Raw genomic sequence first — 17,176 nt, 5'->3', positions numbered from 1 at the left:
TTGTGGTTAAAATAAGTGACATTTTGGGGTGTAAAACTTGACGGAAAAAAATTTCAACACCTGTAAACTCTAGCAGATATTTTTGGACATGTGCTGATGTGCTTTTTCTGTACTGTGTCTTGTAAACCATATTTAAATGCAGAAATATCATAAATAACAAGAACACGTTTTTTAATTAATTTGGGGAGGGTATTGGGCCACATGTGGCAGTACGCAGGATTATTCCTAGTTCCACACTCAGAAGTTACTCTTGGAGGGCATATGAGATGTTGGAGGTTGAACCTGGGTAGACTGTATGCAAAACAAGTGCCCTACTCACTGTACAACCTCTCCAGTCCCGAGAACAGATCTATCTAAGTATTCCCATTCATTACTTCCATATCCCTCTAACTCATCCATCCCAGCTCCCGGAAGTGCTCACATCATTTGGAACCCCTGATTTTGCAGTGAAGATGATGAGACTTGGAGTCAAAAGAATCCCTTAGCAGCTTAGTTTAGTCACTTACATTTGGCAGAATGTTTTCTAGACTCTATTCATGGTATCAGTGCTCCTCAGAAACAACCCCATGAGCTGATGTCTACAATCAGTTATCATGCTTCCTGTGTTTGTGTCTTCTTCAGTGTAAGTGTTCAGTCAATTCCAGCCTTTATTTCTAGACAGAGTCACGCATCGCATCCCTGCTGTGGTCAGAAGAATGATGATCATGACTATTTTGGTCAAAAAAAGTGCATAGGACACAATTCAATGCAAGGAAAGAGTTACTTAATTCCATAATGATAGGCAATAAATAAAAACCCACTAAAGCAGACAAAAGTGATGGTCTAAGGGATGATAAGTTGTTACTTACTGTAGTTATTATCAAGAAAGGAATATAGATTATATAGTCTGTGAGCCAGATGGGAATAGTTATTTAATCTGCAGTAACAACTACCCTAAATTGCTCTGTTGAATCTCTACTTGAAACTTCAAAAGAGTTTCAGGCTATGAAAGAATAAAGTAAGAAACAAATGTAATGGTTAAAAGATTTTGTTTTTGCTAAGGCTTAATTAAACTTGAGATTTTAGTATCATTTTGCATATAATCTTCAAAATTTTGGGGGGTTGTTTTTGGTATTTTTTCTGAATGAAGGAGCAGAAAGGATGCTATGAAACTAGCCTTAGAGCTATGTGATACAGATTTTTGAAGACCCTGAAGGGAAAAAATGTAAAAAAAAAGTACAGGTTTCAACTTGAATCAAATAATTAAAATTGTTTTCTGCCATCTACTCACTTCCAACAGCATTGGTACCTTCTTGAAATGAACAACTGTTAAAGAAAACAGCTGTATAAAACTGTTAATGCAAAGCAGAGTGCAATATGCATGCCATAATTAGTTTGCAATCATTACTCAGTCCAGTGCTGGAGAAAAACCTTGATTTGATCAAACAAAAAACATTCATTCCTACCTGTGACTGAAACTCAAGATAATTCTTACAAAACAAAACTGAGCTCACCTCCATATATGATGGTTTATTGTGGGGCTGGAGTGATAACACAGCGGGTAGGGCATTTGCCTTGCACGCGGCCGACCCGGGTTCAATTCCCAGCATCCCATGTGGTCCCCTGAGCACCTCCAGGAGTAATTCCTGAGTACAGAGCCAAGAGTAACTCCTGAGCATCGCCAGGTGTGACCCAAAAGGCAAAAAAAAAAAAAACCCCAAAAAATGGTTTATTGAAATGTGTTTATTGACGACTGTATGACTTGTCGCAAAACAAAAGTTGTCACTTACACGAAAGGGAAAAGTGCCCTGAAATAATAGCTGAATTAATTTTTTTTTTGCCTCCAGACACTCAGGCATCTTAGCACTGCCACAGGTCATGGGGTTGCAGCATCTTTATTTGTTTGTGTATTTTTACAAAGCTGTTCACGATTGGGTTTCAGTCATACAGTGTTCCAACACCCATCCCTCTACCACCAGTGTAATTTCCCAGCACCAGTGCCCCCAGTTTCCCTCCCAGCCCTCAAGCACCCTTACTCCCACCCCTGCCTGCAGACGCCTCTCTTCTCTCTCTCTCTCTCTCTCTCTCTCTCTTTCACTCTCTCTCTCTTTCCCTCCCTCCTATTTTAAGCATTAAGGTTTGCAATACAGATGCTGAAAAGTTATCATGTATATCCCTTTACCTATTTTCGTGACTCAGTTTTTGTCCAGTGTTCATTTCCAGCTAATGTTGTCATGATGGACCCTCCTCTATCTTAACTCCCTCCAACCTCCACGCCCTTGTGGTAATTTTCAACCATTGACTAGTCCTACTGACCTGTTCTCCCTGGCCTTGGGAAGGGAAGTTTCATAGCTAACATTTTTGAGGGTTTGCTATACATTATATTGGTGCTGTCCAGTAGAAATGTGCAAACTATAAATATGGGAAGGGAAGAAAAGAGAATGGTAGGGAAGGGGAGGAAAAGAGACAGAAGGCGAAAGAAGGGGAAGGAAAGGGTAAGGGATGGGGGAAAAAGGGAGGAAAAACAGATGGGGATAGAGGAAAGGAGGGGAGAGGAGGGGAGGGGAGGGAATGGAAGGGGAGAGGAGGGAATGGAGGAAAAGGGAAGGGAAGGGAAAGGAAGGGAAGGGAAGGGAAGGGAAGGGAAGGGAAGGGAAGGGAAGGGAAGGGAGGTGAAGGGAAGGGAGGGGAAGGGAGGGGAGGGAAGGGGAGGGGAAGGGAGGGAAGGGAAGGGGACAGAAGGGAAGGGAAGGGGAGGGAAGAGAAGGGAAGGGAAGGGGGGAAAGGAAGGGAAGGGTACAGAAGGGACGGGAAGGGAAGGGAGGGGAGGGGAGGGAGGGAGGAGGAAGGGAAGGGAAGGGAAGGGAAGGGAAGGGAAGGGAAGGGAAGGGAAGGGAAGGGAAGGGAAGGGAAGGGGAGGGGAGGGGAGGGGAGGGGAGGGGAGGGGAGGGAAGGGATGGGAAGGGGAGGGGAGGGAAGGGAAGGGGAGGGGAGGGGAGGGAAGGGGAGGGGGGAAGGGAAGGGAAGGGGAGGGGAGGGGAGGGGAGGAGAGGGGAGGGAAGGAGAGGGAAGGGGAGGGGAGGAGAGGGGAGGGGAGGGAACAGGAGGGAGGGAAGGAGAGGGGAGGAGAAGGAAGGAAGGGAGGGGGAGGGAAGGGAAGGACATACTTCACTCCAACAATAAACTACCAAAGACTGGCAGACTGAAAAGACTTCTACAGCACTTTTTTTCTTCTGCATCACACCCAGCGATGCTCAGGGTTTACTCCTGGCTCTAGGTTCAGAAATTTACCCCTGGTGGTGTTTGAGGGACCATATGGGATGCTGGGGATTGAACCCCGGTCAGCGGCATACAAGGCAAATACCCTACCCACTGTACTATCGGCCCTTCTACTGCTTTTAACTTCTCCCATTTGTGGAAAGTGGCTGTTAGGACAGAAGCAGAGCAGACTCAGTGGCTGGTGAGAGCTCTCTCCGGGTGTGCAGGTGCTAAACCTCTTTCTGTAGCTGCACAGGGCAGAGAGAGGGAGTTCAGGTCTCTCCCTCTTACAAGGACACTAATTCCATCAGAGCTCATAATTGCATCTGAACCTAATAACCTCTGCTTCCAAATACCATCACATTGGAAGGGGATCAGCTCATGGATGGGGATCAGACGGGACAAGGAGCACAATTGTTTACCCCATAGGTAAATTTAATCTTAATATAATACCTTACTTAACAGTCTGTTTTAAAATGTTATCTTCTGAATTTGTCATCAATTTAAAAAAACTAATAAAATATATTACCTTTTGTTCCAACTGACTCTTTTGAGACAGGCGTATAATTGACTGATGGACACAGCACACCTCGGTTCAGACTAGCCATGTTTCAGGAGCTTAATAGCAGTGGCAGGTGATGGTGCTTCCACAGCACTAAATGTTTTACGCGGACTATGTCCTTTAACATATTTACACCCTGATGCAGTAACTATCGACTCTCTTTCCCTTCTCCCACTGTCTTATTTTTGCGCGAATCCCTCCAGTTCTCCCCAAATGGCTGTAACTTGCAAAGTTGCTTTTCTTAGAGTTGTATAGTATTCTACTGTGTATCTAGGCCACAAGCTCTTCATTCATTCATCTGTTGTTATACAAAAGCCAGATGATCTCCCTCATCTGTGGTATAGAGAGCACAGAGGAATAAACTGCAGTAAGTGATAACAGACCCTTGGTCTTGAATTGCAAAATTCAAATTACTTAATGGTATAGAGAGCATCGGACTGGAGCGATAGCACAGTGGGTAGGGCATTTGCCTTGCATGCAGCTGACCCGGGTTCGATTCCTCCATCCCTCTCAGAGAGCCCAGCAAGCTACCAAGAGTATCTCGCCCGCACAATAGAGCCTGACAAGCTACTCATGGTGTATTCGATGTGCCAAAAAAGTAACAACAAATCTCACAATGGAGATGTTACTGGTGCCCGCTTGAGCAAATCGATGAATAACTGGATGACCAGTGCTACGGTGCTATGGAGAGCAAAGAAGGGGAGAAGGAAGAGGTGGCCTAGAAGTAACAGGAGGGCAATGGTAGAGGATCTTAGGCACTTTGATGGTGGTGAGGTAACAGTACATTACCTCAGTTACAATTACAATATGTTAATACTATTGTAACTATTTTACCTGAGCTGTAATAGTAATAGGGTGTGGAGATATAGCACAGGAGGTCAGGTGCTTCTCTTGCATGTGACTGACCCTAGTTCTATCCCTAGCACCACTATGATTCCCTGAGCATTGTCTGACCCTGAGCACAGAAATAGGAGTAAGCAAGCCTTGAGCACTGCCAGGTGTACCCCAAACCCCAAGCGCCCCCAAGACAAATAATAAATCAATAATAAAATTTAAAGAATAAAATCATCTTAAATAAATCTATAATGGGACAACTGTGCTAATTGTTAAATTCATAAAAGCCACTTATACTGGGAAAATGTAAAGAAATAATAAAAATATATTAATAGGCAGTTAGTAGATGAGATCTTATAGATAACAATCTCTGGCTCAATTTCATTCATAAAATGTAAGCTTTCCAGAATTCAACAGCAAGTTAGAAGTTACCCAATACAATTCTTAAATTTTAAAAATGTAAAAACTCTTGGGAGGGATGCTGGGTTTATTTGTGGTGGAGAATGGGCACTGGTGAAGGGGTGGGTTCTCGAACTTTATATGAGGGAAACATGAGCACAAAAATGTATAAATCTGTAACTGTACCCTCACGGTGATTCACTTATTAAAAAATAAATAAATTTTAAAAAAAAGAAAAAAATGTAAAAACTCAAATGATTTGTAACATTCCTAAGGACAAATAATTATTCCATGGAGGAAAAATGTTTGTAGGACACTATCTACTACGTAACACAGAACAACATTTACATATTTCTTCCCAAAACCTATTACTATCAATATTACCAATAACAGTAAAGTTGATATTTGGGACCTACTTGTATTTTTAACTAAGTAATCTTGGGCAATCACTTAACTTCATGCTATTTCAGAATTTCAGTTTTCTTTTCTATAAACTAATGGGTTTAGTTTAGATAATCAATTGATGTAAATTCAGGGTTGGAGATATAATTTTACATTTATAAACAGCAATCTTCCTTGATTAATACATAAGTCTGAGGCTACAGGGGAAAAGTGAAATTTACCTCAGATCAATGAATACCTTTAATACGGCAAGTCAGGCAAATGAATCCTTTCCTTGTTTTACAAGCTGAAAGATAAGGCCCATTGTCAGCCTGATCCAGATAACTGCCCTATTGTCCTCATCTTTGTAACATCAGAGTCTAGATAAGTAAACACATTTCAAAAGAACTGTGACTTATAAAAATAATGCTTCCCTTAAAAAAAAAAAAAGGGGAGCGACTGTTGTGCAATTGCCTTTTGTTGGGTAATTTTATTGGTTTATAAGCAAACAAACAAACTACATGTAACATGAGGAAATTCCAAACAGTAACCTCTTATACTTAAACCATGGCAAGAAACAAAGCAGGTCAATAGAAGAATGAATACAGCTGTACAAAAAAGACCAAGGTAAGGGTAATTTTTTAAAAAATCCTGAGCAATTGATAAGTTCAGTGAATATCCTTTCAAAAGAAAAGAAAAGAAACCCGAACCCACAATTGAAATAATATCTCAGGGCTTCACAAAGATGCTCGTCCAAGGATACATTCACTTTACAAAAAAAAAAAAAATTCATAATTTTCCACACCCCCCTTCTGTGTGTGGGTAAGTGTTCTGTGATAGCAATCTTTTTTTGTCGACACAAGATGGAAGCCGGGGGCACGCCCACCATACAGGCTCAGCGATCAGCGAGCTCAGAACAGGGGTCCTCTCTCAAATCCCAGCGCTGCAGCCGCTCTCAAACTCTCTCGTGGTGCTTGCATGAGCGCTGATCAATTGGTAACACAGATGGAAGCAGCGTTACCACCGTGCTGCGGATTTAGAATAATACCTTTCTTCCAGGGTGCTCTGCAGACATTACCTCATTAATCTTTATAACATCTTTAAGAAAGGAGGAGGGCATGGTTTCCACCCTCATTTAATGGATAGGGTAGCAGTTGCTTAACAAAGCCAGGACATGATTTAATGTCATGGCTGAAAATAGAGCCACATTCCCCAAACCCTCAGACCAGGGGAACCACATCAGAGTCAGGGTAGCCCTTTAGGGTAGTCCAAAGGGAAGGGATTGAATTCCCATCACTGGCAGATGTGCCAGCAGACAGGATAAGACACTACCTATTGCAAGCAAAAACATCGAGTCACTCTTTGTTTTTTGAGCAAATATTTAGTGAGGGCCTGCTAGGAGCACTTTGCTGTTGGAAAGGGCAAAGAAAGGGAAAATAGAGAAAACCACAGAAGACTGATTCTCAAAAATACTCCGCTGAGAGGCTGGAGCAATAGCACAGCGGGTAGGGCGTTTGCCTTGCATGCGGCCGACCCGGGTTCGATTCCCAGCATCCCATACGGTCCCCTGAGCACCACCAGGGGTGATTCCTGAGTGCAGAGCCAGGAGTAACCCCTGTGCATCGCCTAACCCCTGTGCATCGCCGGGTGTGACCCCCCCCAAAAAAAAGAAAATACCCCACTGGGATATTTCACATTTCAGCATTAATCATCACCCCATCCACAGAAGCCTCCTAGCTGCCATTCAAGGTGTGGGGGATACAAACACAAATAAGATCTTGCCTTCATGATCAGTGTAGAGGGCTGCTCAGGCTTTACATATTTGGGGCACAGTGTAATGGAAGTACAATGGAAAAACATTTAAATCAACTTAAATGAGTCAGGGAAAGCTTCTCAACATATTGGCGCCGTGAGCTGTGAGTTGCACTGAGGCGGTGCATATTTAATTGGGGGTAAGGGTATGCAAGGAGATAGATGTATCCCCAGGGGTTGCTGTGAAAATGAGAAGTTGTTTATTTTAACTTTAGTTGGTGGCCCTGCTGGGTGAAGCCCAGGTTGCTGATGGAGACTTGGGAGGCCCAAGTAAACAACAGTGGCTACGAGAGAACAAAAGGAGCTTCCTGCATCAAGTTCAGAAGTTTGGACTTCACTTCAAAGGTGTCAGGGGCCTACAAGGATTATAAGAACATTTAAATGCGTTCTGACCATAATTCAGAGGACATTGATTGGGATGGGAGGTATCAGTTGTTCCTGCCCCTGGTTTGCTCCTGGGTTTCCAAAGCACGTTTACCTGGGCCCAAGGAACAGGACAGGATCTCAGGAGATAAAGGTTAACTTCTCTATCTGTATTCAGGACTGGAGCGATAGCACAGCGGGGAGGGCATTTGCCTTGCACAAGGCCAACCTGGGTTCGATTCGATTCCTCCATCCCTCTCGGAGAGCCCAGCAAGCTACCGAGAGTATCCTGCCCACACGCAGAGCCTGGCAAGCTACCCCTGGCATATTCAATATGCCAAAAACAGTAATAAGTCTTACAATGGAGACGTTACTGGTGCCCACTCGAGCAAATTGATGAACAACAGGATGACAGTGCTACAGTGCTACAGCTGTATTCAGAACGCCTATCTTCCTTGGCTAAGATAGACCAGAAAATCTAGAGTTAATAACCTAGGGAAGGGTAACAGAGCAATAAATAGTAGTAACAGTAGATCAAGCAATTTTTCTTGTCTTGCCTTAACACCTATCCTATCTCTCTGGCCCAATTTCTCCATTTTCCATTCTGAAGGACAATGTAGAGCATTCTAGGAGCTAAGTTTCCTGCCCCAGATGCTGGCCCTCCTTGCTGAGTATATATGCCCTTGGCACACATGTTCTTCAAGCATGTTAACCATGTTGTGTTGAGAGCGGGGGAGGTACGGTACATATCAGCACCACAGGATGGGATTGCAGACCAGTACGGCTAGCCTCTATGTGAGAGTTTGTCTAATGTTTAATGTACTTTTCAAATACAATGCTCCACAAATCACCTTACTCTGCTCTTCACAACACACCGGAGTATACAAGACATAGCATACTGCATGTGGTGATGACTAGGGAGAATAAAGCTCGGAGAGTTCAAAGATTTCCCTGGATCAAAATAGAAAACGAGATGGAGAGTCAGACTCCACACAGGGCTTCCGGCCTGCCCTGGCCAGACGTTTCCTCAGACCCCCTAATGAGGTGAAGAGAGGCTGAAAAGACCAGCAAGAGATAAGATCGCTGGTTGACCCAAACCAGAGGAGATCTAGGAGACAGGCAGGCTTATGTTTCAGCACGTTTTCAGGTGTGTGAGGACTGAAAAGGGTTAGGAAATATTCAAAGGGTATTTGAGTATCTGGGAGCGGAGCTCAGGAGGCCCTGAATAATTGGGAACAGGAAGCCTGGCTGCCTAAAACTCTCTAGCACCATCATTCCCAGCGCCCGTTGCAACAGCCCAGGTGTGTGTGTGGGAAAAACTACCACCGGTACTCGACTATTACCTTTAAAACTGCAGGCAACAAACAGCTCTCAGAGAGAATTCCTTGCCACGATCACAGTATTTGTTTAACACGACTCTTCTGCTAGGGTCATTGTGGAGAAGACAAACACGGAGAAGGACGATGGATGCCGCACTTCCCGGACAGGAAAGAGTCCCACTTTCCAGGGGACAAGGTGGCAGTGCTGCCCATGCTTCTTCTGATCACGTTTTTAGGATTTTTATTCTCATAAATAATAATCCCAAGCACTGGAGCTGCTATTTCCTTTCACCGACTTAAGTTAACTTCATTAGCACCTTCTGGGAACTAAAATAACCACTCGAGGAACATCATTTTTCTAATGTACTGACAATTCCAGTGGGACAGACGTCAGGATCCTGATCTCCAGGCCTCCATCTCCACCCTAAATCCATTTCCGGTTACTGGTACCATCCTGTAGTTTGGGGGCTTTTCAAAAATACTTCCACAAGGATTTCCCTGCTCTCGGCCAGTAAACTTGTTAAGGCAGACAGTCCTCTGATGACATTTGGAGATTGTATTGTAATTTATCTCTCTTGGGGTCTAAGGTACCCTGTTTGCCTAAGAATAGGATTTCAATTATCTTTGTAATTTCAGTACCTAACGCTGTGCTTGACAAGAGTTTTTGAAGGCGGTCAGGAAAATGTAAGCAGAAGGTCCTGGAAAGTTTTATGCCACGTTTACAAAACATCACAGAGAACATCAGTGGCCTGAACTTGGATGTCAAAAAACAGCACAGCAACAGCTCCAGTTGTAAGTTCAAGAGCATTTAGTAACCCCAAACTCTGCTGCAGCCCCTCCTTTGGATGGTTGGAGATTTTAGCTCCTCAGTAAATGATAGAAAGAAGGACAGGAAAGTTCTAGAGAACCTGTTGCATCTCTGACTTTCCTAGAAGGCAAGAGTCTCTCCAACGCCTGTTTCCTCAGACATGGCCCATGCTCACTCAGCGTGTCTGCAGGTCGCTCACAGAGATTTTCAATGCTCTGTTGTTAGGTAGTAGCATTCAGTTGGTTCTCAGTAAACGGATGAATGGAGCAGGAGGAAACAAAGGTACACAAGGTAAAGTACCTTTTAGTTTATTTTTCAAGAGGGCTAAGCTAAGACAGTATCCAAGCCACTATGTTATAGAATACTGACAAGCCCCCCCACCGCCACCACCAAATCAGAGCCGAAAAGTCTAACAAATTGTTTCTTATAGAGAAGCAGGCATCTAAGCAACTCCTATGCTTGATTTTTGTTTTAAATACAATTTTCAAGGCAAAGGAGAGCAAAGACCAAGAGAGAGCAAACCTCCAAAAATACACAGGCAGACATTGGAAAGGAATGTGTCTGCCAATGGAACTGGAGCAACGCTGAGGCATCTATAGGACTCTCCTTCCCAGCACATGCACTCCGCCCACTAACACCCAGATCAAAGGGCTACTTATGTCAGTATTCACTAAATCCAAGAGGAGGCATAATGCAAAGCTCTACAACCAACAACCAATGCATGGACTGTAATTAGTTCCCTGGTTCCTCAGACCTTAGATTTTAAGGCCCAGCAAAATTCTGTGGGGGCATGGAGTTAAGAAATGGGCCACATAAATACAAGGTTGCAAATAGATTCTATTTCCCCTGAAGAAACGCAATCTCTATCACATCATTGCAATAAAAAATTTTTATTTTAATTTATCAAATTAGAAAGGAAATGAGCTCAGAAGGAAAGGTTATTATTGTTGTTGTTTGTCTGTTTTTGATGTCACGCCAGGCATCAAAGTGCTCAGGGAACTACTCCTGACTTGTGCTGTGGGGGTGGTTCCTGGCAGTGCTCGGGAGAACATGCAGTGCCTGGGATTGAACCCAGGCCTCTGGCATGCTGCAACCCTTGAGCTATCTCTCCAAACCAAAGAGGTTATTTTAGTTGTATAAATTTCACTTTGTGAAAAAAAAAAATCACTTTACTGGTCTCAGTTCTTATTTTGCTATAGACTGGTGCAAGCCTGTCAGCAACCTCTGCCAGCTCACAATCCATAGTGGAGCACTCGTTTACAAATGAGCATCAGGGAACTAATGCCCTGACTCATCATATTCCAGATTATTAACAGGATATATATTAAGCTTAGGGCAGAGACAAGAGTCATGCCATACTTGGATATGATTCTCTATATCTATAGGTATGACAAAGCAAAACAAAAAACAGTGAACTCATGGGCCTCAGTTTTTTCTAACATAATAGAGATCAATAATCTGACAATTGATCATGCAGATTAGAGAACTGTAAAAGGTGGGGTCCAGTCATGGGCTGTCCCCCATCAGCAACGAGGCCCATGACCAAAGGTCAGCCAAGACAGCATTCTCAAATGCATAGCTGATGACAGAGAAAATAGAAAATCACTTGTTCAGGAAAATACGGTGTTGAAATTTTAATGGCAAAAACACTGAAACAAGATCACTAAGAATATGCATTTTCAGGGCACTCAGCAGTGAAGAAACCCGGCAGGCACCACAACACCATAGAATTCTCCAGGCTCCATACTGAGCCGATATCTCCCGGACCCCCAGATGGAGCAGGTGCAGTCTCCCCGCCTTCTCCAGATGGAATCCCAGCGACCATGAGCTTCTACAAGCATGGCTCCAGTATGTGGCCATAGGACTATTCCTCCAACCTTTCCTGATATACAAAGTGAGCAATGGAAAATAAATTATCTAGCATCTACCCCTGCCCAAAACTAGAGAAAGAGCGGGGCCTCATGGGATGGGGGGTGGAACCAGCCCCTCTCCCCACCCTGACGAGGCCCCAAGTTGCTGCCCAGGAATGGCTCCTGGCTTCTGAATGGCCATGATCCCAGAGGCACACAAACCAACCTCGGAACCCAGCGGCTTCTGGCAGAAATGTATCTGGACTGAGCACTAAACTACGGCACCATGCTACCCCAAGTGGGAAAAGCTGCTTCTCTCTAAACTTCATGTGACTACATGAAAAGAATGCCCAATTTCAGGCCCACTTCAAAAACAATTCTAAAGTTGAGTTTATCAGCACACATCAAGGGTACATTTGGGGAGCATTTTCATGTAGACTATCCACCCAGAGAAAAAAAAAACACAACATCACAAAAAAGATAATCATGAGATAAAGAATGATTATTAAATTCATTATTTGTCTTCTTTAGGGTTCCTGAAACTTATCAAGCTTGATTGCCCTAAGAACCTTGGCATACATAGTTCTCTCTTGTTTAATACAGTGCCACTAAAGGTCTTGTTGTATTGTGTGTGTGCATGTGTGTGTGTGCATGTGTGTGAGTATGTGTTTCTGTGTTTGTGTGCGCTGCTTCTTACACCTCGATCAGTTTATGGGTTGCTCCTCTCAAAGATTTCTGACCACACATATCTGAGATTGACCATCAGCTTCCACCTGTATTATTGCATTTTGCTTTTGTTCATCCAACAATCACATTTTTTAAATTGCAGGTCTATAAAATCTAAGCTCCATGAGGGGCAGAAACTTATCTGTATCATCAACCCTTTATCAGTTTCTGGACCCTGATGAGAGTATGTTTCATGAAGGATATTTAAGAAATATTTGTATAGTAAAACTATCATTGACTCCAGTATTACCCTTCTTTTACAGGTAGGAAAGATTTAGTCAGAAAGATAAAAATATCTTGACACACCATTATTTGATGGCAAGGGATTTAAAAAAAGAACAAGAAAACAGATGTCACTTGGTTTCTATATCTATGTTCTTTCCCGTAGCTTAGTGTTCATTTTACCTTGATTTTGCCCATATACTCAAGAAATAGATACTACAGAAGAAAATGGAAATATGAAGGAGTTTGGAAGAAATTGTAATACAATTTTACCAAGGCCTTAATCTGCTGAGATTATCATGCCTTTCAAATTCTGATCAAAATTTAAAAATAGAGGGGCTGGAGTGATAGCACAGCGGGTAGGGCGTTTGCCTTGCACGCGGCCAACCCGGGTTCGAATCCCAGCATCCCATATGGTCCCCTGAGCACTGCCAGGGGTAATTCCTGAGTGCAGAGCCAGGAGTAACCCCTGTGCATCACCAGGTGTGACCCAAAAAGCAAAAAAAAAAAAAAAAAAAAATTTAAAAATAGATGTCATCAATTACAGAATATAAATTTAGAGACTATGATGAAATAGCTGTGTCTTAAACACTTTTAGTATTTAAGTGTATCTGTAAAATATCTGTCAAAAGGCTACCTCTGGGGTGTGGAGATGGCTCACTGTACAGGGGCACTTGCTTTGCTAGGGTTCAATCCCTGGCACTGTGTGATTCCCCAAACACCTCCAGGGATAATTGCTGAACACTGAGCCTCTGAGGAGTCTCAGAGCACTTCCAATTGTGACCAAAGCTAATTTTTTAAAGGAATAAATTAAAAAAAGATATTTTTTGAGCTGGAAAGATTGATAGTACAGCAGGTAAAATTGCTTGCCTTGCACACAACTGACCCAGGTTTAATCCTCAACACCCCAGACGGATCCTGAGTACTTCCAGGAGTTATTCCTGAATGCAGGGCAAGAAGTAACTCTTGACACTTCTGGGAGTGGCCCCCCTCAAAAATAATTTAATTTTAGAGAGTAAAATATTATGTATGATTGAGGCATTGACTTCTGAAATATTCCTTGGCAAAGAAAAATTCCTCCTAGATGCTTAATTCATTGCATCACTCTTGACTTCCTTCTTTCCAAAAATATTTAGAGACTAGAAAAGCTAAGTACTCAAGTTCTCAGCATCTCTTATCAACAGCAGGGTCACGGAGCAAAGATGTGACCAATGAAACACAAGAAGTCTACAGGGAGTCTTCAAGGAAATGTTTTTGTTTTCCTAAAAAAGGATCGGATGCTGAAGTTTTGTTCCTTTCTTTCCTCGCCTCTTTGTACCTTGAACGCGTGCTCGACCTCCGGAACCTTGGCAGCCATCTTGAGCCATGCGGGAAATTGCACAGAGTGCTCAGAGATCCCAGCTTGACATTTTCAAATCACTAAAGTACTGCCAGAAGCTGCCTGCCACCCCTGCTTGGGGATTTGAGAAAAAGAAAATTTTACTTGTAAAAACCACAATTGGGTTAACCCACAGTAGTTGGGTTCTTCCTTACACACAACTAATAAAATTTCTTTTAGACACATTTTTTTTTTTTTTAAGATCTGGATGATTTTGTAGGGAAAGAGACAAGGACCTAAGTAGTCAGCCTTAGCTTTCCTCCCACTCTCCTCCAGAAACCAGAGGGAGATCAGTCTCCAGGGGCCTAGAGGAGAAAGAGGAGGCATGGATTGGCAAACACAAGTGGACAATGGCCAAAACAACCAGTAGTTTTCAGACTTCTCTAAATAACGGCAATACCATCATGTCAGGTAAATTTAATATCCAATGCCAGTACACAATCTGATGCAGTCAGCCGAGGAGCTACTCAGCAAAGAAAATTGGTTCTACGTGCTCTCCGCCTCTTACCCCTGCATGCTGGCGCCTCCCCACATCCCCAAAGCCTAACCCACGGCACAACAAAGTCACCTCTGCTGAATTTCAGGCACGCGTCAAAATAAATCTGCAAACCATGCATTTATAGAACTGTCAGATAAAATGTGGCCATCCTTCAGTGAAATTTGAATCACAGATTTACAATCAAGATTTACGGCTATGGACATACTTAAACTAAAATTTTATTTGTTGTGCATTTGATATTAAAATTTAACAAGGCATCCCGTCAATTTTATTTGCTAAATCTGGCAACCCTTAAATTCATAATGTAGTCCCAGATCTGAAGGGACAGGATATGGGGGGGAGGGGAATCACATTTGTATAAAGGAGAGAGATAACTATGGATATACATTCAGCCTAGAGCTACCAAAAACAGAAAAGTGTTACAGAAAGGTAAGCTGAAGAAGGCTGGAAATAGAATGTATTTAGTTCATGATTTTCTTCAGGACTGACTCGGAAGACCACCGTTCCTTCTCCCCTCCAACTGCGAGTTTCCTGCATTTCCAAATGTCCTATATATCCGCACTTGAAAAAGTTGAAGATATTAAGACAGCCCTCGGGAGGAGAAAGAGGGACAGGAAGCATTGCTATCGACCATGTCCTCAAATCCTGGCTTCTCGACTCCCAATCTGGGACATTTGGCTGTTTTCACAGGCAGAAAATGTTCCTCATCCAATTAAATAAAATGAAGCAGAAGCAGGTGGAATGCTTCCAGTTAAATACTTGCTCCTCTTATCTTCTCGTTCACACCCTTCCCCTCATTATCACAACAGAGCACATCAAGCGCACTCTCTGTTTCTAATGAAGATGTTCCCACTGTATTCCTAATGAAAATAGCACAAGATAATAGTCTCTCTCCTTTATGAAAGATATGAGTGACACGGCAGCGTCCCAGTCGCCGGGAAAGCTGGCAGATCGGTCAGTACCACGCACGGATTCCTGGTTAGAGTGGAGAAAGAGGGAGAGTGCTTTATTTATTCTTAATTCCTTTATTAGAACCAGTTCAAGTCATATCCAGTCTGATTCCAATTTATAAAGTTTAAAAAGAATCAGAGCGAAGTTATGTTCCGAGTCTGATTAGAAGCAAAATAGAAACACACCAGCAGAACAGTTTCATATTCCGTACCTCGAGAAATTTCTGCCTAACTGGCCCAGCTTGTCAGGATGGAAACTGAAAACAACTGACTTGCTAGTTGCTCGAGTGCAAAAAAAAAAAATTTTTTTTTTTTTTAAATAAAGAGGTGTGGTGGGGGAGAAAACCGGAACAAACAACCCAAACCCATGTTGGTATTTATGAACAAAGTGGTTCATGGTAAGAAAAGTCAAGCCCCACATGTCTCTGACACTTGCAAAACAAAACGTTACCTGTTCAGGAAAAGCAGAAGAAAACGAATTAATGATTCATTTGCAAGTGGGCTGCTTTTTTTTTTTCTCATTCCAATGATGGAGAAGATTGGGACATGTGTAGGAGGTGGGAACACGTGAAGCCATCTCCACTTTATCCTATTTTCAGAAAAAAAGATGAAATTTCCTAGGGAAGTGGGGAGAAGCCAGAGGACGTGGTTTGGTGCTGTTCTGCCCCTGCCCTTCAATCGGTGACTGTGTCCCATTCTGTATGGTGCTCAGTGCCTAAGAAGTAATGCTCCCACAAACATACTTCAAAATTATTTTTCTGCAGCTTCTAGTAGAATCCGTTGTCCCTCAAAGTTAGAATATAAAGCCAACGAATGCATGGAGGATGGGGTGGGGGGGGGGGGTTGGCAATATAGATACAGCCAGACCTACCTAGCTGTCTATAATCCATCTTATCTCTCTTCCTGCTTATAAAGGGACGCTCTGGTTTTAGTGCCGACGAACACCTCCCGTCGAAAACACAAAGAAATTTGAAATTGTAGCATCCACCTTAAGACACGGCGAATCCATCTGCCAAGTCCATGTATAATATCCTTCATGTGAGAGGGATGTTTTCTCTTTTAATTTGAGTGCATGTATTTCTGTTCCAAAATAGACACAGTTTAGTCAAACTAACTTCCTGTGCCCTGCTGGGGGTCTGTGCGATGAGAACGATTTCACCCAAACTTAACACAATTACCCTGCTGCTGGTCATGCAAGGCTGGAGTAAACAAAAACATTAAGGGGAGTTAGGATGTTATTAGCCAAGTGTTTGCCTCCATTTCTGGCTATGCGTAGAGGCAGCAACCCAACCTGAAAAAGATCAAACGTGTTCAGGCACATTTCTTACACTGGCAGACATCAACATTCAATGGCTTAAAAGTCATTTTCCTTGACATCGGTTTTAGGAGCTCTACTTTTTTTTTTATTTTCAAGGAAAAACTGTATCTTATCACTGATAGTATATGACAGAACTCTAAGGCTAGATGTACATCATGCTTCGAAAGAGTGTCAAAATGGATGCAGTTTATTTGAAATTTCTGTGACACTAACTTTCTGATTTACTTGCATTCTTGTGAAATTCACTCAACAAATATTAATGAGTTGCCTACTAATGTGTGAGTTACTGTGCAAGGCCCTTGGGAGATTCAAAATGATATTTCTATTAATGAGCACATCTGTATTTTTACGGAATATTGACCTTCACATATGCTCATGGAATTTTTTCCTCAACATTCCCAGGGTGCCTACTATGTGTTAGTACTAGGCAAACTGAGATAGAAAATTCTAGAGTTCTTTTCTGTACAAAACGACAGGCAGGGGTGCTTTCCATTTACCCCCCTCACTGGCCAGCTGTT

The sequence above is a fragment of the Sorex araneus genome, chromosome 2 (genome assembly GCF_027595985.1).
Source record: "Sorex araneus isolate mSorAra2 chromosome 2, mSorAra2.pri, whole genome shotgun sequence".
Classification (NCBI taxonomy): domain Eukaryota; kingdom Metazoa; phylum Chordata; class Mammalia; order Eulipotyphla; family Soricidae; genus Sorex; species Sorex araneus.
Note: the sequence above shows the minus strand (reverse complement) of the source record.